The sequence below is a fragment of the Aotus nancymaae genome, unplaced genomic scaffold (assembly GCF_030222135.1).
Source record: "Aotus nancymaae isolate 86718 unplaced genomic scaffold, 86718_ANA_hifiasm-v0.15.2.pri h1tg000011l, whole genome shotgun sequence".
In the NCBI taxonomy this organism is placed as follows: domain Eukaryota; kingdom Metazoa; phylum Chordata; class Mammalia; order Primates; family Aotidae; genus Aotus; species Aotus nancymaae.
The window spans coordinates 70,918,579-70,941,763 of NW_026988422.1; the positions used below are offsets into that span (position 1 = coordinate 70,918,579).

Consider the following 23,185-nt stretch of genomic DNA (forward strand, 5'->3'; position numbering starts at 1 on the left):
AGCAGTTCCTGTGCATTATTTAAAGTGAACTAGGTAATGTTATTCATAAATGCCTATACCCTCCTCCTTTCTCTTCATCCCCCTCCCTTCACATGATGATATTGTGGCTGGGAAGGAGAAGTCAGGTGAAGCACAAAATAATTTATTATACTTTATAATTCCTCAAAGAGCATTTTATTTCTGCTTCCCTCCCACACACATTCTATACACACCACTGCCCTGTGGGTCACTTCAGACACTCAAAGCAGAGTCAGACAAAACATATATTAACCATAAATTATCTCTGCAAACGATGTGAATCAGATAGCAGGAAGGCAAAGGGTACATCCAACGAAAAGGCTGAGCTCCATGATTAATGGATGGGACAAACAGGAGGCAAATAAAGTAGACAATTTTAATGAACCTCTGACCCACCTCCAAGATTTGTGAGGAAGGGGCACCCCCATGCAGGGTTTGGAGGAAAGCAGGAGCCAGGCACAAAGGAAAATAGCAACTGTAAGAATTCAACACTGAGCAAGGTAGAGAAAATTAGGAGGAAAGCTGACTTTATCTTTGAAGCTGTATATTATGACGGTTATATCTCAAATGTTCACTTATTACCAGCCTGTGGGCACAAATGGCCACTGAAAAGCAAAAATAATTCAAATTTCACTGGACTGTTGTCCCCACTAATGTAAAGCGTTCTCTCTCTCCCCACTCAGGCATGCCTATGTATCTAAGTGGATATTTTACATGTGTTCATGAACACTTCAACCAATAGATTTAATGTTCCATCACTTTGCCACATCCAATCATGCATTATTGCCTCACCTGCTACTTAGCTGGGCCACCTGTCCCTGACAGTGACAACCATCACTCCGCTAGGTAACACTGTCCATGGAGGCTCTTTCATGCCACCCAACAGGACATAGCATCTTCCTGTCACTGTCTGCCACTGACCCACCGCGCTAGAAATCCCCTGAACTAGTTGTTGGTCATTCACCACTCATTTATTCATTCATTCAACCAGTATTTTGCATCTATTATGTTGCAACTACTGTTTAGGTGCTTTGAATACAGTAGTGAACAAGTCAGATTGCTCTCAAATTCAGTGAAGTGAGAAGAATTTTAAAAGTAAGCAAAAGACAATCTCAACAATTGTTGAATATGACAAAGAAAAAACCTGGCACTGTGATGTCTGTGCATGGATGAGCAACAACAGAGGAAAAGCTTAGGTTAACACCGTGGAACACTGAACCAGTTCAACCACCATGACCTCCTTTCACTGAAGTTCCACATAGATGATTTCTCTTTAGCCCCCACATCCAGTCAGCAGAGAAGGGAGCAGGAAAGAACAGGCACATTTCCACTACCTTTAAAGACAAATCCAAGAGCTTCTGTCATGAGTGGCACACATAAGGCAATTCTATTTCTCTTCAAACAGAATCAACATGCAGATTTTGGAAGCATATTTTTTTTTATTTGGGAAGCTGGTGATTGTTTGTCCCAGGGTTCTTACTTTTTAAATAAATTAATTAATTAAAGAAAAAGTAAAAGACACATATTCTAAGTGGAATATACCACTTCTTATATTCCACTGTCCAGAATTTGATCACATAGTCACATGTTACTGCAAGGGAAGCCAGGAAATATAGCCGTTATTTCAGTACAAAATAAAACTAAGAATCTGGAGCTCAGTTACTCTAAAGGAAAGGAATAAATAGGTTGGGCCAAGTAGCCATCTAACCCCATACAGGCAAAATGTAGTATTCTTATTTGCTAAATGAGAAAACTACATTAAAGGCAGGGATGACTTGCTCAAAGTTATGTAACTAATGTGAAGCAGAGATGGGATATGAACCTGAGGAAGTTGAGTCTCTCTTGGATACCGGCATTAATGTGCTTAAGTAAATGAGTAAATAGGAAAGATGGAGAAGGGAAAGTGCATTAGGAAAGAAGAAGGGGGAACCAGCTCAGACTTCTTTAATTTTCATACCCCTCAAAAATATAAATAATTTTTATGAAAAACTTGTAACTTCAGAAATGAAAGTCATATCTACCCCATTCCTTCTTTGAAGATTAACCTACCTCACTGAAAAATCTCAAATGTGAATGAAATTAGACTGACAACAATGATAGAATGCAATCTTGAAAGTCATTTACATGCAGAAAGAGGGTCATATGTGGGGAGGGACTATTTAGCATTACTAGTTTTCCAATTTAATACAGCATTAAAAACAAGAAAACTAACTCTTGGTTGACCAATGAGGCATGAGTATCTCCGCTGCTTTCTCAGTGTAATAAGCAGCAAACAGAAAAGCTGATGGACCCAAAAGGGCAGGGGTTGCATTCAAGCAGATTTGCACAGTGGTTATTCTACATTTTCACAGCCACTAATAATCTTTCAAATTATGTTTATATTTTGTAGAAATGAAAGGGCTCAAGAGGCTTCTGGTTCAGGTGCATTTATTAGAGTTTGCCCTTTAGTCAATGCAAGACATGGCATTTTCAAGAACACAAGTGTATCAAGACGTTCAGTCAAGAACGTTGGACTGTGTTTCTCCCTGAGAGATTAGGCAGGTTTGGGGAACACAGGTTGTGGAGGTTGTGGAGAGGAGAAGGCTGTCGGGGAAAGGCTCTGAAGGAGGATGGTCACAGGGAGAGCAATCACAATGCAACCTCTCATCTCTCTCTTTATCGCACAAGTCTTCTTAAAGCTATAAAATTAACATAGTGCTGTCTTGGTAGTTTCTCATGGAAGCCAGCAAGGGGCTGATGGCTGGAGCTGACAGAACCCAAACAACCCTAAGAATACAAGGGAACCACAAAGAAATGAACTCAGAAATTTGAACTAATTCATGGGAAGTCCTTACAATAGCTGTGTAGTTTTCAACCAAATGTTTCTAAACCTTTAAGGGATAAGAAATATGCAAATGAACTGTGAGTTGCATGAGAAAGAAAATGCCAGATCTACACTGATAATGAATTCAGATACTTTGGCACTTGGGAACTACCATTAATTGGTTAGTTAGGGGAGTTAGTGACTCCTACACACTATGTTTAGTAATAAAGAGAGAGCATAAGAGAGATATGAAGGAGGTAAAGAAGAAAGGGGGAACTAATATTGTTTACCACCTACTATGTGTTAAATTGTGTGCATCCCATATTTTCTCTCATTTAGTTCTTACAACCACCCCTCTGAGGCAAGCATGGTCCCAATGTGGAAATGTTAAAGCTGAAACTTAAAGAAGATAAACATCTTGCCAGGTGTCAGTCTGCTTGGAATGGAGGAGCTGTCTGAGAAGGGTAAATGGTGGCTTCTGACTCAGCACTCCAACGGATCCCTAGCAATGCCTACCCACTTTCCAAGGTCCTTAGCAGTCACTGGAGGTCAGACAATCAAGCGAAACGGCCAAGTGTCCATAATGGTGCCATAAATCAAAACAATAGGATCAGGTTCACTCATAAATTGTCCTGCTTCCAGTCAACTCAAGAAGATTCAATCTTCTGGCACTAAAACATTGAAGAAGTTTCTCAAACTCAATTGAGACTTACCAGATTGTGTTCACCTGCTTCTTTCTACAAGGAATAAAATGTCAAGGCAGGGTAAAGCATTTATAGCCATGGCAATGGTGTGGCATCAAATCATCCACAGAACACTTTCAGAACACTCAAGGCCAGACTTTCCCTTCTAGAAATTTGAATTCATCAGGCTTTGGTCAGACCAGAAAAGATGCATTTCTAAAAAGCTTAATGAGGGATGTTATGTATACATCATTGTGATTCTGACATAGGCAACACAGTTGACCTCCACTTTATTAATAAAACTAACGACAGGAGAAGCCATCCAATGTAATCAAAGATTGGTTTAAAAGATTTTTAATAAAATTTACCTTAATTATCATGGAGACTGGTAAAGATGAAAACTATAATGCAAGATTTCATCTCTAACTACCAAGAGATCAGCAGGAGTTTCGAGAGCAGCCTCTGGATATGTGATCATCTCCAGATAAGCAATAATGTTCCTGGTAAGACTATTTTAGGAGACAGAACATTGGCAACTATGATTTCCTTCCTTGCCAAGCCCTTTGGTAATGTGCAGCTCTTGTGCCTTGGGCAAGACTTGTTTATTTGTAGTTTTTCACCTTGAGCAGCTCCTGGAATTCATGGTCGCCCCTAGAAACCAACTTGCTGGATGTATAGTCAATGATGTTTCACATTCAGCTGGCTTCTCGACTTCCATTGTCCAGCCCAATTTACAGTATCCTTACACTCACAAGGTACTTTACCATAACACACACTTTACATGGTGATTTGATTGGAAACTTTTTCCATATATGTTTCCCACATGTAATCCAAAACTATCTAAAGACATGTAATGGAAACATGACAGAATATTTTATGATTATCATTAAATTGAGTGTTTACTATGCACCAGGTAATTTAAGTATGTTATGTCTATTAACTCACTTAATCATCACAATAAATCCATGAAGTAAATACTATCCTTCACGTTACCAGTAAGGCAATTAAAGTAAAGAACAGTTAAGTAAGATGACAAAAATCGCAGTGCTAGAAAATGGCATAGGTAGCGTTAGAATTCAAACAGACTGATTCAAGATAGCCCACACATACTCTTAACCTCAGCATGTTGCTCTCTTTCCAGTTTGTTCTTCACCCTGGGTATTACCTCATCTTGGCATCAAGCTTCTGTTCAAATTACTAAATTCTCCTTATGTCCCATTTTGCATTGACTATATCACCTGCTATTAAGAGATCCACTGGGGAGAATTTTACTCCTTCTAAACCAGAAATACAAGATAGCCAATAATTGCACTAAAAATGTGTAAATGGAAGTTTAGCATATCAGTATAATAATACATAGAATATAATATGCAAGAATACATAATAGAACCCATGTACCCACTATTGGCCTTTGCTTACTAGTGTGCACATAGGGTTTCTTTCTCCTCTAAGTATTATAAATATTTTACTATGAAACAGTGGCTCAGTAGAAAATGTCTTGAGTCAGACTGCCTGGGTTCAAAAATAGACTCCAGCAATTAGTGGCTATATGACACAGCCACTAGTTGTGGCCAGTTATTTAACTTCTCTGGTATTCTGTTTCCTCCTCTATAATAACAATAATAAGCATTACTATGGCTAGGCACCATAATAAGTGCTTTTCAGGTATTAATCCATTTAATCCCCTTTAGAAATTTACTGAGTAGCCACTAACCTAATAGTACAGTGACTGTTACATAGAGTTCTCCATTGAACACACAATCGAGTATGTGTGCATGTAAACAAACATGCAACACATACACACCTTAGTATGCAATATTAAACTCAATACAATTGTCTGTAGGTGACTACATTCATTTTAAGAACCTGATATTTTCCATTCAAACCTGAATTTTTAATCCCCGTGCTGGTGGAAGAAGAGAAAACCCAAGGATCTCTCTCAGAACGAGACACTAAAAATGGCAGGAGTCAGGAATTCCCTGATTGTCTTAGAAGAACTTGTTACCCCTCATCCCAGCTCCAAGAATTGACAAATTGGTGGTTAGTGGAGATATTAAAGGCCAGTGCCATATTTTTAAAAAGACAACAGTAAATTAGAATAAAAATGTATAGCACAAAACATAAACCAGTATTTATAATTTTTATAAAAATTCTTTGTCATTAAGAGGACTACATTCAAAGAGGAGAAGGTGCTAGTTTAGCCAGAGAGCAAGAGAAACCCTAAATCTTGCCCCATGGCGTGGGAGAAAACCTGTGATTTGGCTGTGCCTGCTGAAGAAGACCCCTTCTCTGCCTTTATTCATTACTTGCACCAACTTCATGCCAATGTGCCACTTTACACCTTGGGAATTGATCATTTTCTCTCCATTCATCATTCCATTTCCTCTAAGATTTTACATAAAACATTACTATCTAAGGGCCCAACCACAGTAACTTTTGGGAAATCTGAGGCATCGTTAGTGTGCAAGTAAACAACCATCTCTTAATAACATTTTATCTTTGATCATACAAAGACTAAACAAAGATTTTCTCAGGTCTTTATACCATGATTGTTGAAAACATAAATTATTTATAATAGAGTACTTAATCCTGAATACACTGAGCACAGTCATGAAAACTACAACTCTATATGAGGTGGAGTAAAACCAAACTTGTCACATAAATAAAACCTAGACCATTAACAGCACACTTGAAGGGATACCGCCATATCGGTCTCAATCTCTCATATACCCAATAGAAACTGCATTCTTAGAAAAACATCAAGGCAAAAAGATAGATAAAAAATAGGAGGAATTGGGGGAGGAAAAAGAGAGGAGAAATAGAGCATAAAAAGAGAAGGAAGAATAAAAATAAAGAAAGAGGAGAAGGAGAAAGACGAGAAGGATAGGAAAAGGAGGCAAAGAAGAAAAAAAGAGAGAGTATTATTTTATACTATTGTTTACTTTTGCAGGTGTTCACCATTGAAACGTTGAAAGCCACTCTACTTTGAATTATTATGTGGGAACATAAAGTTTTGTTAGTTGAAAATAGTTGGAGAAACTATGGAAGTAAGTAAATGACCTTCTACTTTAAGTGTTAAGAAAGGTGACCTTTGTAAGGGAAATTGGCAGTATTAACAGTTTAAAGCATCTTTCTGACAGTACATTTATGGGCTAGTAATTCCATAACATGGCATCACTGATTTGATCTTGTCAGTCTGAGGGTAAACCATTTTTCCCCTTTGCTGTTTTGCTTTTTTGACAGATAAAATCTATTTCTGGAGCTTCTGCATACAAAGTAATGCAGGAAAAGAGCACTATCTCTCTGTTATTAACATCAAGCTTGTTTCATTGTGGGGTTTTTTTTCCACTTTTTTGAAAGGATGAGCTCACCAAAAGAACATCCTTTGAAAGTGACTGACAAGTGGAGTGACGTCAGCAACATGGCAGAATAGAAAGCTCCTGACTCTTCCGCCACCCACAAATGCGCCAAATAAACAATTATTTATGAATCAGTTTCCTCTGGGAGAGTGTCAGAGACCAGCAGAGAGATTTCTACCCACTGGGATACTGAGAAAACATCCACATTGCACAGGCTGGAAAGGCTGAGGCACATTCAGGCTTAGACTCCATCCTGGGCGCTACACCATAAAATTAGAAAAAGAATCCCCAGTACTCGGCATCTCCCTGAGTGGGGAGAGAATTTGGGCCTCACAGACAGTGCTCCAACTCTAAGGTTCCCAAGGTTTGGTTCTTAATTCACTAGCTTTTGGAGGAGAATTAGACACATGAGAGTCTCTCTAGACCACAGGAAAAAAGTGGGTTCTTTTATATGGGTATGCAGGCACTGCCAAGGGCTTCATCCACCAGAAGTGATGCAGAGAAGGGGCTTAAAGAATGCAGCCCTTATGTCTCCCTGGAAGAGGTTTAATGCATAGTATTCCAGTGCTGCTTGGCAAGACTGGCTACTGACTAAGTTGCATCAAGAAATTAAAGGGACAGACAAGTAATAGCCCTCCGGCAGCCTAAGGAGAAGATCTGTACTTCCAAAGCGCTCTCCACAGTTCATCCCAGCAATAACTCCAGGTCTCTTAATACCTACCAGAAGGAGTTTGTTCATACATCAAAAGCACCCCAACTTTTACAGCTTCAACCTGAGGGACTGCATCCTAAGCCTCCTAGCTCCCAGAGCAGAGGGGACTAAGTATATGTGAGTGTCTTTAAACTACAGAAAAAAATGGCAGTTTTATATGGGCACATAAGCACTTCCAGGGGCTTCATCTCCCAGGAGCAATACAAAGAAGGCGCTCTAAAAATGCAGCTTTCTGTTTCTCCTTAGAAGGGATTTATGCCTTGCACTGAGTGTCCCAACTTTTACAGCTACCTCCAAGGACTCCATCCAAAAACTAAGCTCTGGAAATGTAAAGAACTAAGCATACATGAGTCTCCCTAGATCACAGAACATAAGGCACCCTTAAACAGCAAGAAAACACCTATACACTCTAGAGCAGTGCAGGAAAAAGGTGGAAATGTACAGCTGTACTTTTGCTCTGAAAGGGGCTTATGGTATACACTTCCAGTGGCTACTCGATGGCCTGGCTTCTAACAAACTTGTTTCAGAAGCTAACGAGGAAAATAAGCTATAGCCCTCTGACAGCCAGAGCAGAGCTTGTCACTTTACAAGTCTTCCCTTCAGCTCACCCCAGTGACCTATCCGTGCTTCCTGGAAGGAATCTGGCCATGCATCAAGTGCCACCATGTTGTCTATAGCTCCCACCAGAAGGACTGTCTCCTTAGCAAAATAGCTCTGGGAGTTGATGAGACTTTACATTTTTGAGTGGTTCTAGGTCCCAGAAAACAAAGAGTATGCATACAGTTGTCCCACTCTCAGCACAATTTTGCAAGGATCAGAGGTTGTAGCCTGAACATGAGTGGAGGCATTTGCCATGGACCATCTCGCCAGCTCAGTTCAAAGACAGTGGAAGGTAAACCTACACACACAGCTTTATTTATTTATTTATTTAAATTTTACTTTAAGTTCTTGGATACATGTGCAGAATGTGCAAATTTGTTACATAGGTATACATGCGCCATGGTGGTTTGCTGCACCTATTAACTTTATTAAGAAGACAGAAGGAATTAGATGCACATTCAACAACCCCAACCTTTCAAGCTACATCTAGAGAATCTCATTGCTACCTTATCAGTCTTGGGGTATTGAACAGATGTGGCACATCATAAGGTCCAGGTGGCTACCAAAAACAGAGGCAGTAATCTTGAGAGACACAAAACGTCGAAATGCGCCTAAAAATCTCTGGCCTAAGAGATTGGTGAAATCCTTCTTTTACATGAGGCAGGTATGACAAGACTAAGAGAGGTAGTTTTATTATCTAATGCATAGAAACCAACATAGAGAGTCAAGAAAATCTAAGAAACAGGGATTATATTCCAAAAAGAAAAACAAAAAGAAGATAAATCTCCAGAGACTGACCAGAGGGAAGGGGAAATATGTGATTTAACTGAGAACAAAAACATAAAATGTGAGAGGAAAGGGAGTCAAAGTGTACAGTTTGTGTATGCCATCAAAATTAAGTTATTATCATCATAAAATAGCATAAGTACAAGATATTTTATGAAAGTCACCATAAAGCAAAAGTCTATAATAGACACACAAAAGATACAAACAAAAAAATCTAAAGCATACTACTACAGAAAGCAATTAAACTGCAAAGGAAGAAAGCAAGTGAATAAAGGAACAAATAATCTACGAATCAGCCAGAAAACAATGAACAAAATGTCATTAATAAGTTATTACCTAAGAATAATTACTTTAAATATAAATGTATTAAATTCCCCAACCAAAAGGCAGGGTAGCTGAATAAATATGAAAAATAAGACCCAACTATATGCTGTCTACAAGAGATTCATTTCACATTAAAGGATATTCACAGATTGAAAGTGAAGGGCTGGCTGGGCGAAGTGGCTGTAATCCCAGACACTTTGGGGGGCTTAGGTGGGCAGATCACCTAAGGTCAGGAGTTCAAGACCAGCCTGACCAACATGGAGAAACTCCATCTCTACAAAAAATAAAAAATTAGCCAGGTGTAGTGGTGCATGCCTGTAATCCCAGCTACTTGGGAAACTGAGGCAAGAGAATAGCTTGAACCCAGGAGTCAGAGGTTGCAGTGAGCCAGGATCATGCCATTACACTCCAGCCTGGGCAACAAGAGTGAAACTCCATCTCAAAAAAAAAAAAAAAAAAAAAAAAAAAGAGAGGGAAGGGCTAAAAAAAACACATTACATACAAATGAATATTATAAAAGAATGAGAGTACCTATACTTATTTTAGAGAAAATTGACTGGGTCAAAAACTGTAAAAAAAAAAGTCATTATACAATGACAAAGGGGAAAATACACCAAGAAAATATAACAATTGTAAATATATATGCAACCAACATCAAAGAACATAAATATATAAAGCCAACCTTAAGAGATCTGAAGGGAGATCTAGACTCCTACATAATAATAGCATGGTATGTCAATACCCCACTCTTAATATTAGGCAGATTATCCAGACCGAAAATAAAGAAGAAAACAGTGAATTTGAACTGCACTGTTAGACCAAATGGACCTAACAACATATACAGAAAATTCTATCCAACAGTAATGGAAAACACATTCTTCTCAAGCATGCAGAACACTCTCCAGGATAGATAATATTGGCAAGTTTAAGATCAAAATCATATCAACATATTTTCTAACTACAATATTATAAAACTATAAATTAATAACAGAAGAAATCAAAGAAGATTGAAAATATATGAAAAATAAAGCTCCTGAGCAACTATTGAGTCAAAGAAGAAATTAAAGGGAAAATTCAAAATATTCCTAGACAAATGAAAATGGAGATGCAACATATCAAAACCTATGGAATGCAGCAAAAGCAGTGCTAAGAAGGAAGTTTATTGCAAATTAGACAATTTTCTAGAAGAAAAGTATAAATTTCTAGAAATATACAACCTACCAAGACTGAATCACAAAGAAATGGAAAATCCGAACAGACCAATAAAAGGTAAAGATATTGAATAAGTAATTTAAAATATTCCATTTCAAAAAATCCAGGATCAAATGGCTTCACAGCTAAATTCTATAATGCATTTAAGGAATTAATACCAGTGCTTCTCAAATTCTTCCAAAAAACTGAAATAGAGGAAATCCTGCCAAATTTGTTTTATGAGGTCAGCATCATCCTGATACCAAAGCCATACAAAGACACCATAACAGAAGTATAGGCCAATACCACAGGTGAAGAGAGATACAAAATCCTCAACAAAAAATAGCAAACAATATTCAACAGTATATTAAAAAGATTATTCACCATGATTATGTGGGATTTATCCCTGGGATGCAAGGTTGGTTTAACATACATAAATTAGTACTTGTGATTCACATACATTAACAGAATGAAAGAAAAACTATATGATCATCACAATAGATGCAGAAAAGCATTTGACAAAACGAAACATTTTTCATATTAAAAACTCTCAATCAATTGGATATAAAAAGAATGTTCCTCAACACAATAAAGGCCATATGTAACAAGCCCACAGCTAATATCATATTCAACAAAGAACACTAGAAGGCTCTTCCTCTAATATCAGAAATAAGACAAGAAAGTCATTCTCGACATTGCTGTTTACAACAGTACTGACAGTTCTAGCCAGAGCAATTAGACAAAAAAAATAAACCAAAGATATTTGAATAGAAAGTATGAACTGAAATTGTCCATGATTACTAGTGGCATAATCTTACATATAGAAAATTCTGAATACACCATCAAAAAACCATTAGAATGGATATAAAAATTCAGTAAAATTGCAGAATACAAAATCAACCTACAAAAATAAATAATATTTCCATATAATAAAAATGAACTGTCCGAAAAAATCTCAAGCATCAAAATAATTAAAATAAAACACATAGTAGTAAATGTAACCAAGGAAGCGGAAGATCTATATATACTAAAAATACTAAAACGTTGATGAGAGAAATTGAGGTTGGCATAAATAATGGAAATATATCATTTGTTTATGGATTGGAAGAATTAATATTGTTAAAATGTCTATATTTCCCAAAGTGATCTACAGATTCAATACAATCCCTACTGAAATTCCAATTTATTTCTTTACAGAAATAGAAAAAAAAAATCCCAAAATTTCTATGGAACTACAAAATATCCCAAATAGCCAGAGAAATCTTGAACAAAAAGAACAAAGCTGCAGGCATCACACCATCAGATTTCAAAATATATCACAAACCTATAGTAATCAAAACAGGATGATATTGGAATAAATATAGACACATAGACCAATGGTACAGATTAGAGAACCCAGAAGTGGACCCATGCATCTATAGTCAATTGACATTTTGCTTTGTTTTGTTCTCTTTATTATGGCTATATAATAGATGTACATATTTCTGGGGTACATTTTTTCTTGATATAATAATAAAGTGTGTAATGATCAGATCAGGGTAATTGAGAATTCTGCCACCTCAAGCGTTTATCATTTATTTGTGTTAGGAACATTTCAATTCTACTCTTTTAGGTATTTTGAAATAAACAATACATTATTGCAACCAGAGACGCCTTATTGTGCTACTGATCTTATTTTTTCTATAGAACTATATATATATATATATAGAGAGAGAGAGAGAGAGAGAGAGAGAGATGGAGTTTCACTCTTGTAGCTTAGGCTGGAGTGCCATGGCACAATCTCAGCCCACCACAAACCCTGCCTTTCAGGTTCAAGCGATCCTCCTGCCTCAGCCTCCCAAGTAGCTGGGATTACAGGTACATGACACCACATCCAGTAAATTTTTGTATTTATAAATAAAAGTGGGTTTTCTACTTTTTGTATTTTTAAATACAAAATTTACAATACTTACAAAATTTCTTTTGTAAGTATTACAAAAAGTAGAGATAAGGTTTCACCACATTGGCCAGGCTGGTCTCGAACTTCTGACCTCAGGTAATCCACCTGCAGCCTCCCATAGTGCTGGGATTGCAGGTATGAGCCACTGCATGTGCCGAGGCTATATTTTTGTACCCATGAATCATCTTATCTTCCTCTCTTTTACTCTCCTTCCTGCTGCTCTTCCCAGTTACTGGTAACCATCATTCTAATCATGAGTTCAATTTATTTTAGCTTCTACATAGGAGTGAGAACATGCAAGATTTGTCTTTCTGTGCCTAGCTTATTTCACTTAACATAATGTCCTCCAGTTCCATTCATTCTGTTGCAAGTCACAAAATTTTATTCTTTTTATGGCAGTATAATATTCCATTGTGTATATATACCACATTTCTTTATATATTTTTTTGTTGATGGACACTTTGGTTAATTCCATATCTTAGCTTTGTGAATACTGCGGCAATAAATATGGGAGTACATATATCAAGTATTTGAAAAAATGTTCAGCATCACTAATTATCAGAGAAATATGAACCAAAACTACAATGAGATATCATTTTGCCCCAGTTGAAGTGGCTTTTATGAAAATGATGGGTAATAACAGATGCAGGCAAGGATGTAGAGAAAGGGGAACTCTCTAATGCTGTTGATGGGAATGTAAATTAGTACAGCCACTATGGAAAACAAAATGGAGGTTCCTCAGAAAACTATAAATAGGACTACCATCTGATTCAGAATTCCATCGTTGGGCACATAACCAAAAGAAAGGGAAACAATCAATTAATTTTTGACAAAGGTGCTGTGATAGTTAATGTTAAGTACCAACTTTATTGGATTGAAGGATGCCTAGATGGCTGGTAGAGTATTGTTTCTGGGTGTGTCTGTGAGGGTGTTTCCAGAGGATATTAACATTTGAGTCAGTGAATGGAGAGAGGAAGACCCACCCTCAATGTGGGTGGATACCTCCAGTTTGCTGCCAGCTTGGCTAGAACAAAGCAGGTGGAAGAAGGTAGAACAAGCTGGCTTGTTTTGAGTCTTCGGCTTTTGTCTTTCTCCCATGCTGGATGCTTCCATTTGTTCCTTCTGCTCTTGGACATCAGACTTCAAGTTCTTAAGCCTTTGGACTCTTGGACTTACACCAGTGATTTGACAGGGGCTCTTGAGTCATAAGCCACAGACTAAAGGCTGCACTGTCAAATTCCCTACATTTGAGGCTTTTGGACTCAGAATGAGACACTACTGCCTTCTTACTCCGCTTGGAGATGGCCTGTAGTGGGAATTCACCTTGTGATCCTGTGAGCCAATTCTACTTAATAAACTCCTTTTCATATCTACATATATCCTATTAGTTCTGTCTTTCTAGAGAACTCTAATACAGGTGCCAACAACACAATGGGAAAAGAACAGTCTCTTGGTGTTGTAAAAACTAAATATCCAGATAAAAAATAAATAAAAAATAAAAATGGACCCTTTTTTCACCACCCCCCACACACACAAGAATCAAATCAAAATGCATTAACAACATAAACATAAAACCTAAAACTGTAAAACTACTAGAAGAAAACATTGAAGAAAACCTCCATAACATTAGCCTGGGCAGAGGTTTCTTGGGTACGATCCCCAAAGCACAGGCAATAGAAACAAAAACAGACAAATTGTATTGTATTGCATCAAACTACAAAGCTTCTGTGCAGCCAAGGAAACAATTAACAGAGTAAAGTGACAACTCATGGAGTGGGAGAAAATATTTACAAATCATACATCAGATAAGGGACTACTATCCAAAATATACAACAACACAAACTACTCAGTAACAAGAAAAAAAAATAGACCTATTAAATATGAGCAAAGAATTTGAAAAGCCATTTCTCAAAAAAATAAATAGCTAATAGATATATTTTTTAAATGCTCAATATTTCTAGTTATCAGAGAAATGCAATTAAAACCATAATAAGATATCACCTCATACTTGTTAGATTTGCTATTATCAAAAAGATGAAAGATAACAGGTATTGGCAAGGATGTGAAGAAAAACCCTCACACGCTTTTGATAGTATAGTAAATTACTGTACCCATTTTGCAAAACAGTATGGAGGTTCCTCACAACAACAAAAAATAGAATTATCATCTAATCCAGCAATCCCACTCCTGGTTATATACCAAAAGGAACTGAAATCAGTATGCTGAAGAGATGTCTGCATTCCCATTTCCATTGCAGCGTTATTCATGACAGCCAAGATATAAAAACAATCTGTGTACATCAATGAATGAATGGATATTAAAAATGTGGCAAATACTTGCAGTGGAATACTATTCAGCCTTTAAAAAATGAACAGAAAATTCTATCATTTTTGATAACATGGATAAACCCAGAGGGCATTGTATGTTAGGTGAAATAAGGCAGGCACAGAGAGACAAATACTGTATAACCTCATTTATATGTGGAACCTAAAAATGTGGAACTCATAGAAGTAGAGAACAGAATGATGGTTACCAGAGGCAGGGGGTTGAGGGGTGGATGGGGAAAAGGGAGATGTGGCACAAGCTTATACTTAGGAGAAATCATTTCTGTGTTCCATTGCACAGTAAGGTGATTGTAGTTAATAATAATATATCATATATTTCAAAATTGCTAAAAGAGGGCTTTAAATGTCCTTGCCACAAAGAAATGGCAAGTATTTGAGGTGATGGCTACACTAAGTACCCTAATTTGATCTTCCACAATGCACACAGATATTCGCACATCACATTCTACCCCATAAATATACACAATTACTATTTGTCAATTAAAAATAAAGACTTATTATAAAATTATTTAAATATGACACTATACATTAAAAATTGGCATTGGCCAGGCACAGAGGCTCATGCCTGTAATCCCAGCACTTTGGGAGGCCAAGGCAGGAAAATCATTTGAGGCCAGGAGTTTGAGACCAGACTGACCCACATGGTGGAATCCCATCTCTACTAAAAATACAAAAATTAGCCAAACGTGGTGGTGCACATCTATAATCCCAGCTACTCGGATGGCTGAGGCATGAGACTCGCTTGAACCCCAGAGGTGGAGGTTGCAGTAAGTCTAGACTGCGCCACTGCATTCCATCCTGGGCAACAGAGTGAGACTCTTCCTCAGAAAAAAAAATTGTTTTTTAAGTTTAAAAATAAAAGTAGAAGAAAATTGGCATTAAAACCTAGGCTTTCTCCTTACAGGAAATGACATGAGATAATACGTAAATATCACATAACTGGACTTGCCATTGATTTCGAAGTATAACTTTCTCACTTATATATGAACAAGGAATAGAAATTTTGGAGATCACTGCAGTTTTATTAGACAAAATTTATATATAAATAAATATATTTCTATATATATGGTTCTATATAGACACATATATTTATATATACGTTTATGTAAGTCGCTATATATATGTGTACATATGTATGTATATTTATATATCAATATATACGTTATACTAACAACATGACCTAAATTATTTAGAGTATTTTCTAATAGCTCCTGGTATTAGTCAGGGTTCTCCAGGGAGATAGAATCAATGGGATGTCTGTAGATATTGAAAGAGATTTATTATAATTAGCTCAGATGGTTATGGAGGCTACGTTTCACAATCTGCAGGGTGAGTGAATAGGCAAGCTGGAGACACAGGAGACATGATGGTTTAGTTCAAGTACAAAGGCAGAAAAAAGTTGATGCCCAGCTTGAAGGCAGTCAGGCAGGAAGGATTCTGTCTTACATGTGGGAGGGGTCAGTCTTGTTCTATTCAGACCCCCAACTGATTGTAGGAGGCCCACCCACATTAGGGAGGGCAATCTTTTTTACTCAGTCTACCAATCCAAATGTCCCTCTCATCTACATACATCCTCACAGACACACCAGAGTCATATTTTACCAAATAGCTGGGCATCCTGTGGTCCAGTCAAAAGGACACATAAAATTAATCATCATAGTCCTAAGTATCACTGTGTTGGGGCATAAATTTTTAACTAGACATTAGTGAGAATATTCACATCATAAAATTGCCATGTGGGTTAAATTTTAAAATGAATGTAAAGCAGTTAGCAAAATGTCTGAATCATGGTGAGATCCTAATAACTGTTAGCTAGAGTCACAGCCAAGAGTAGTGGCTTTAAAGGTGAGCCCTGACATCAGATTCTCCCATCCCCATCCCCAGAGAAAGATCTTTGTTCTGTTCTTTGCTGGTTATGTGCTTTTGATCAAATCACTAAATACAACCCAGTCTCAGTTTTCTTGACTGCAAAGTACAATGATAACACCTGCTTTACTGGGTTGTGGTGAGGATTAATTAAATTGAATCTTCGCCATCAATTTAGAACAATGCAGGCACATATTAAGAAAACAGATGTTGGGTAATCTTGGTATCACAAAAGCAAACATATTTTACTTTTTGCAAAGAGACTTTAATTTTCTTCTTATTTAAACCTCAAAATAAATCAGGAAGGTAGATACTATGATCATCACTGTTTTACAGAAAAACGAGAATCAGAGAGATTGAACAACTTGCCAGGGGACATTCAGTGATCAGTATTCCTCCCACATCTTGCTGGCCTGTTCTTTTATTCCCCCAGCGTATTAATGGCTTCCCATGATAATTAGGAATATTTAGAAGCGCTATGGGTCCTTGCCATCTTGTTTTGGGGAATCCAGGTATTCACTCAGTGCTATCAATTGAAGAACTATATGCTTTATAACTCCAGATCAAGGGAAATTTGGTGGAAATGGTATGAATGGCAACGTCCTTCTCATTCCTCACTTTTGACTGATACACCCTCCCCCTCCCCCAACACACACATACTCACCATCTAGCAAAAGACAGCTCTTTTTCCTTGCATATTATTCAATACTGACTATGTTAGGCATTCTACTAAGCCCTTTACATATAATATCCTGTTTAGTCATAATAACACTGTGATTTAGGAACTGCTGTTATTACCATTTTAAATATGAGGAAATGAGGCTTAAGAGGTTTCTCTGAGGTCACAATGAAAATAAGTAGTAAGTTCAGAAACTGCATTTCATCACACTGTCTCCAGAATGCTGTTTCCTAGGTAGCCATGCCTCCTCTTGTATTGATTTTCATTGTTTATGTTTATTTTTTGTAGAGACGGAGTCTGGCACTGTCTCCCAGGTTTGGAGTACAGTGGCGGGATCTCAGTTCACTGCAACCTCTGCCTCCCAGGTTCAAGAAATTCCCCTGCCTCAGCCTGCATCGATTTAATTCAATCAATGTATATTTGTTGAGATACTTTGTTGCAGAATCAGGCTAGGCTCTGGGTGTTCAGAGGAGAAGGAAAGAGGCAAAGTCCTGGCTATCAGAGTTTACAGGGCAGTACATGTAATCCCAACAGCTGCCGTGTCATCATCCCTTAGGGGCTGAAAATTGGTCGTTGGGGGGAAAAAAAAAAACCTCTCTCTTTTTATGCATATGGTACATAGACAGCATATCTGTGGTGGGAGATGACTTGGAAAAAAATGTCTAGAAAGACTCCTCGGGCAATGATGACTTTTAAGTTTGAAAAACACTGCTCTAACATGAGACATACATATTAAATAATTGCAGAAATAAATATATGTCTTTAAACTGTCACATGTACTGTGAATCAAAATAGAGAATGATATAAAGATGAAATTAGGCCGGACGCCATGGCTCATGCCTGTAATCCCAGCACTTTGGGAGGTCGAGACAGGCGGATCACCTGAGGTCAGGAGTTCGAGATCAGCTTGACCAATATGGTGAAACCCTATCTCTACTAAAAATACAAAAATTAACCATGTGTGGTGGCATGTGCCTATGGTCCCAGCTATTTGGGAGGCTGAGACAGGAGAATTGCTTGAACCCGGGAAGCGGAGGTTGCAGTGAGCCAAGATTGTGCCACTGCACTACAGCCTGGGTGACAGAATGAGATTCCTTCTCAAAAAAGCTCAGGAAAAGTGTGTTTCTGAAAAGTGATGTTCAAGCTGAAATCTGAGAGATGGGAAGGAGTTAGCTAGAAGAGATTCCTAGGGTGGGAAGAGCAGATGTGAAAGGCCTTGAGGGGTGTACAGGTCAAGGTTCTCCAGAGAAACAGAACCAATAGGATGTGCATAGAGAGGGATTTATTGTAAGGAATTGATTTATGTGATTGCAGACTCGGTAAGTCTACAATCTGCAGAGTCGGCCAACGGTCTGGAGACCCAGGGAAGAGTTGCATGTCAAGTCCCAAGTTGGTCTATAGGCACAATTGCTTCTTGCTCAGGAGAGGTCAGCCTTTGTTCTATTCAGGCCTTCCTCTGATTGGATGACCCTTTCCCATATTATGGAGAGAGATCTGCTTTACTCTAGTTCTACCAATTTAAATGTTAATCTTGTGCAGAAAAACACCTTCACAGAAACAGCCAGAATAATGCTTCATCGAACATCTGAGCACTGTGGCTCATCCAAGTTGACAGATAAAATTAACCATCACATTTACTATTAGCATTTTGGAAGGACAGAAAGAAAACAACTTGCTTGGGAAATGAGCAGGGAGGAACACAGAGCAGACTGAGAATGTATAGGCAGCAGGGATAAGATTGTGCAGGGCTTTGTAGGGATAACAGGAATAACAGCCACACTCTAAGAGTGACAGAAAGCCCCTGAAGGATCACATGGAGGGTGAAGACCTGATGCGTTTTGTTGTTGCTATAGTTGTTAAGACTCATCTACGGAGGATGAGAAGAGTGCATCTGAAAGAGCAGAAGGAAAGTCTCCAGGGCAGAATGTACGGTGGCCTGGACTAGAACAATGGGGTAGACATGGAGAAAAGTGCTTAGATCCCATCCATATTTGGGGAGCAGACTTGATAGGACTTGTTGACAGGACTGGATGTGTGGGTGAGAGGAAGAATCGAAGAAACCCCTCAGCCATCACTCTTTCAGTAAAGCTTTTCTTGTCTTTTTAAGACAGGCTTTGTGCAACTATTGCAATGTTTGTACTTTTTAAACATCTTTCCCTTGTCTGTTTCCCCCGTTGGTGTGTCAGTGCCTCTGCTTATTCACTTCTGTATGATTAGTACTGACGCAGGCTCACTGCATGCCAAATAAATGTGTGGCAGAAGAAGACAGAATTAGGAATCCTAGTTTCATCTTTAATCCTTAGGAGATACCCAGTAATCATACAATTTCAGCTTGCTATCACTGAGCTTCTGTTTCTTCTTTTACTGAAAAAAAAATCATACTTATCCTATGCAGCTTTTGTGGTTGCTGTGAGTATCACATAAGATTATACATGTGAAATGTACAAAGAGAAGTACCACTATGTAGCTATAATCAATATTTCATCATTTAAAAAATAAACCAACATTAAGGATATATAACAGTCATTTATTTCCACTCATTCTACAGATAAGCCATTAATTTCACACTTCACAAAGAATATACTTTACAATGTGTAAAAGTCATAGAGGAAAATGAGGATCAGAACCACCTGGGATTTTCAAAGAAATGAAATGCACATAAACACACAAAAGCACAAAGCCAATAAATAAGGATAAATATTTATCTTCATTAGGAACTGTTCTTTTCTTCTCTAAATAAGTTGAAACACTGAAAACAATATTTTTTTCACATACATCTTATGTTTTCAAAGCATTTGTCTTTTTTGATTTAGATTATATATCATAAAGTGGGTAGAAAGATATACATTTCTATTTTACATCTTAAAGGTTAGAAAGATTAAATAACCTCCATAAAGAAACAATATCAAGGTCAGGACTAGTGACTAATATTAATAACTTCCTCTCTCAAAATTTGACCATAGCCACTATCCATAACAAAATTTGAAAAAACACAATCGCCTAAAGTCTTCTCTATTTGAAAGTCAAATTACAGAAATGACTTAAGTATTGGGCATTGAGGATAAAATGCAAGATCTTTCTGTTCACGTCTTTGCTCTTATCCATTAAAAAAATCATCTAAATTGCGCATTTCTACACGTTCCCATTATGAACATGTCATGTATTCTGTACATCTTTACACATACATTCAGCGTATACTTGTATAACCTACTATTGATTTATCATTTGCTTAAAAGTAAGCAATAAGGTACTGTGTATTGTTATAGACTAAAGAAAATCATAAGCAATCCCAAGAGAATATCCATTCTACTCCCTGAAAGCAATATATTGTCTCCATCGTCTATAAAATGTATTTATGTTAGGAATCTAAAACTTTAGATGACTGTCTTTTAAATGCTTTCTGAAAACTCTGTGTATTAAACTCCTACATATATCTCTCAACACATGTACATGCACACATGAATATGTACACACAAAACATCCTATAAATAAAGGGAAAGATAACAAATAATCGTATAAGGAAACTCATTTTTAAACACCCCAATATGTGCACTACCACTATCAAATTTGTGATTTGTTGAACTAGTTCTGAATTCAACAGGTAAGCAACCTACACTAATAGTCAGTCTTCAGAATAATTCTTAGCATTCAAAACTTTCCTAAAAATAAAATGATGAACAGATTCTTTGTTGTTCAAATTATGCTATTATTAGTCAAATCAGTTGTACAATCTATTGGGTCATCCCATCGACAATTAACCTAAATATTTTTCACCCTCCAACCATCCAACTGAACAAAGCAATTAAAAGTACAGATATAAGATCAAAACTAAGAGAGTATTTTCCTATTCCTGATGTTCCTCTAACATATAGCCCATACTTTTCTGATATTACATTTATATATAAAATAGGTAAAATAAAAAATAAATATGCCATTAATAGAAAATTTAAATTATTTTTAGTCTCATAAAATGAGAAATTGAGAATCTTGTTAAAACTTGGGGGAGGGGAATGTTTTATACCTTATTGAAATGAACAAGAATCCAACTTTTTTTGACAAATCCTAAAGGCTCACAATAGGCGATTGTTCAATGGAATATTCTCTTCAAATTTTAGGTCACTTGACACCTTCTCCTTCTGTTAACAATATACATATGAAGAAAAGTACTAGTGATCTATTGATATGGTTTAGCTGTGTCCCCACCCAAATCTCAAGTTAAATTGTATCTTCCAGAATTCCCACGTGTTGTGGGAGGGACCCAGGGGAAGGAAACTGAATCATGGGGATAGGTATTTTCCATGCTACTCTCATGATAGTCAATAAGTCTCAGGAGATATGATTGGTTTATCAGAGGTTTCCACTTTTGCTTCTCTCTCATTTTTTCTTGCCACCACCATGTAAAAAGTGCTTTTCGCCTCTCACCATGATTCTGAGGCCTCCCAGCAATGTGAAACTTAAGTCCAATTAAACCTTTTTTTCTTCCCAGTCTCAAGTATGTCTTGATTATCAGCATGAAAACAAACTAATACTATAAATTGGTACTAGTAGAGTGGGGCACTGGAGAAAAGTTATCCAAATGTGGAAGCAACTTTGGAACTAGGTAACAGGCAGAGGTTGAAAAAGTTCAGAGGGCTCAGAAGACAGAAAAATGGGGGAAAATCTGGAACGTCCTAGAGACTTATTGAATAGCTTTACCCAAAATGCTGATAGTGATATGGACAATAAGGTCCAGGCTGAAGTGGTCTCAGATGGAGATGAGGAACTTGTTGGGAACTAGAGTAAAGGTTATGTTTTAGCAAAGACTGGAGGCATTTTGCCCCAGCCCTAGAGATCTGTGGAACTTTGAACTTGAGAAAGATGATTTAGGCTATCTGGCAGAAGAAATTTCTAAACAGCAAAGCATTCAAGAGATGACTTGAGTACCGTTAAAGGCATTCAGTTTTAAAAGGGAAACAGAGCATAAAAGTTTAGAAATTTTGCAGCCTGACTATGAAATAGAAAAGAAAAACCCATTTTCTGGGGAGAAATTTAAGGAGGCTGCAGAAATTTGCATAAGTAGCAAGAAGCCTAATGTGAATCCCCCAGACCATGGAGAAAATGTCTACAGGCCATGTCAGAGATCTTCATTGCAGCCCCTCCCATCATAGGCCCAGAAACCCAGGATTAAAAAGTGGTTTTGTGGGCTGGGCCCCGGGTCCCCATGTTTTGTACAGCCTAGGGGCTTGGTGCCATTTGTTCTAGCCACTCCAGCTGTGGCTGAAAGGGGCCAATGTACTGTGACTTCAGAGTGGGGAAGTCCCAAGCCTTGGCAGCTTCCATGTGGTACTGAGCCTGTGGGTATGCAGAGGTCAAGAATTGGGGTTTGAGAACCTCCATCTAGACTTCAGAAGTTGTACGGAAATGCCTGGATGCCCAGACAAAAGTTTGCTGCAGGGGTGGGGCCCTCATAGAGAATCTCTACTAGGGCAACATGGAAGGGAAATGTGGGGTTGGAGGCCCCATACAGAGTCTCTACTGGCACACTGCCTAGTGAAGCTGTGAGAAGAGGGCCACTGTCCTCCCGTCCCTAGATGGCAGATCCACAGAAAGCTTACACCATGCAACTGGAAAAGCCACAGACACTCAATACCAGACCATGAAAGCAGCCAGTAGGGGGGCTGTACCTCACAAAGCCCCACAGGTGGAGCTGCTCCAAGACCTTGGGAACCCACGTCTTCCATCAGCGTGACCTGGATGTGAAACCTGGCGTCAAAGAGATCATTTTGGAGCCTTAAAATTTGACTGGATCACTGGATTTCAAACTTGCATGGGCCCTTTACCCCTTCATTTTGGCCCATTTCTCCCATTTGGAACAGCTGTATGTAGCCAATGCCTGTACCC

General features: G+C 37.8%; 1 non-coding gene across 1 annotated transcript; it reads left to right on the plus strand.

Annotated features, from left to right (window-relative positions):
• Positions 1–1,365: 1,365 nt before the first annotated feature.
• On the plus strand, positions 1,366–1,496 carry LOC135274464 (U11 spliceosomal RNA). Its single transcript, XR_010342288.1, has one exon. It is a non-coding gene; the product is annotated as a U11 spliceosomal RNA (small nuclear RNA).
• The last annotated feature ends 21,689 nt before the right edge of the window (positions 1,497–23,185 follow it).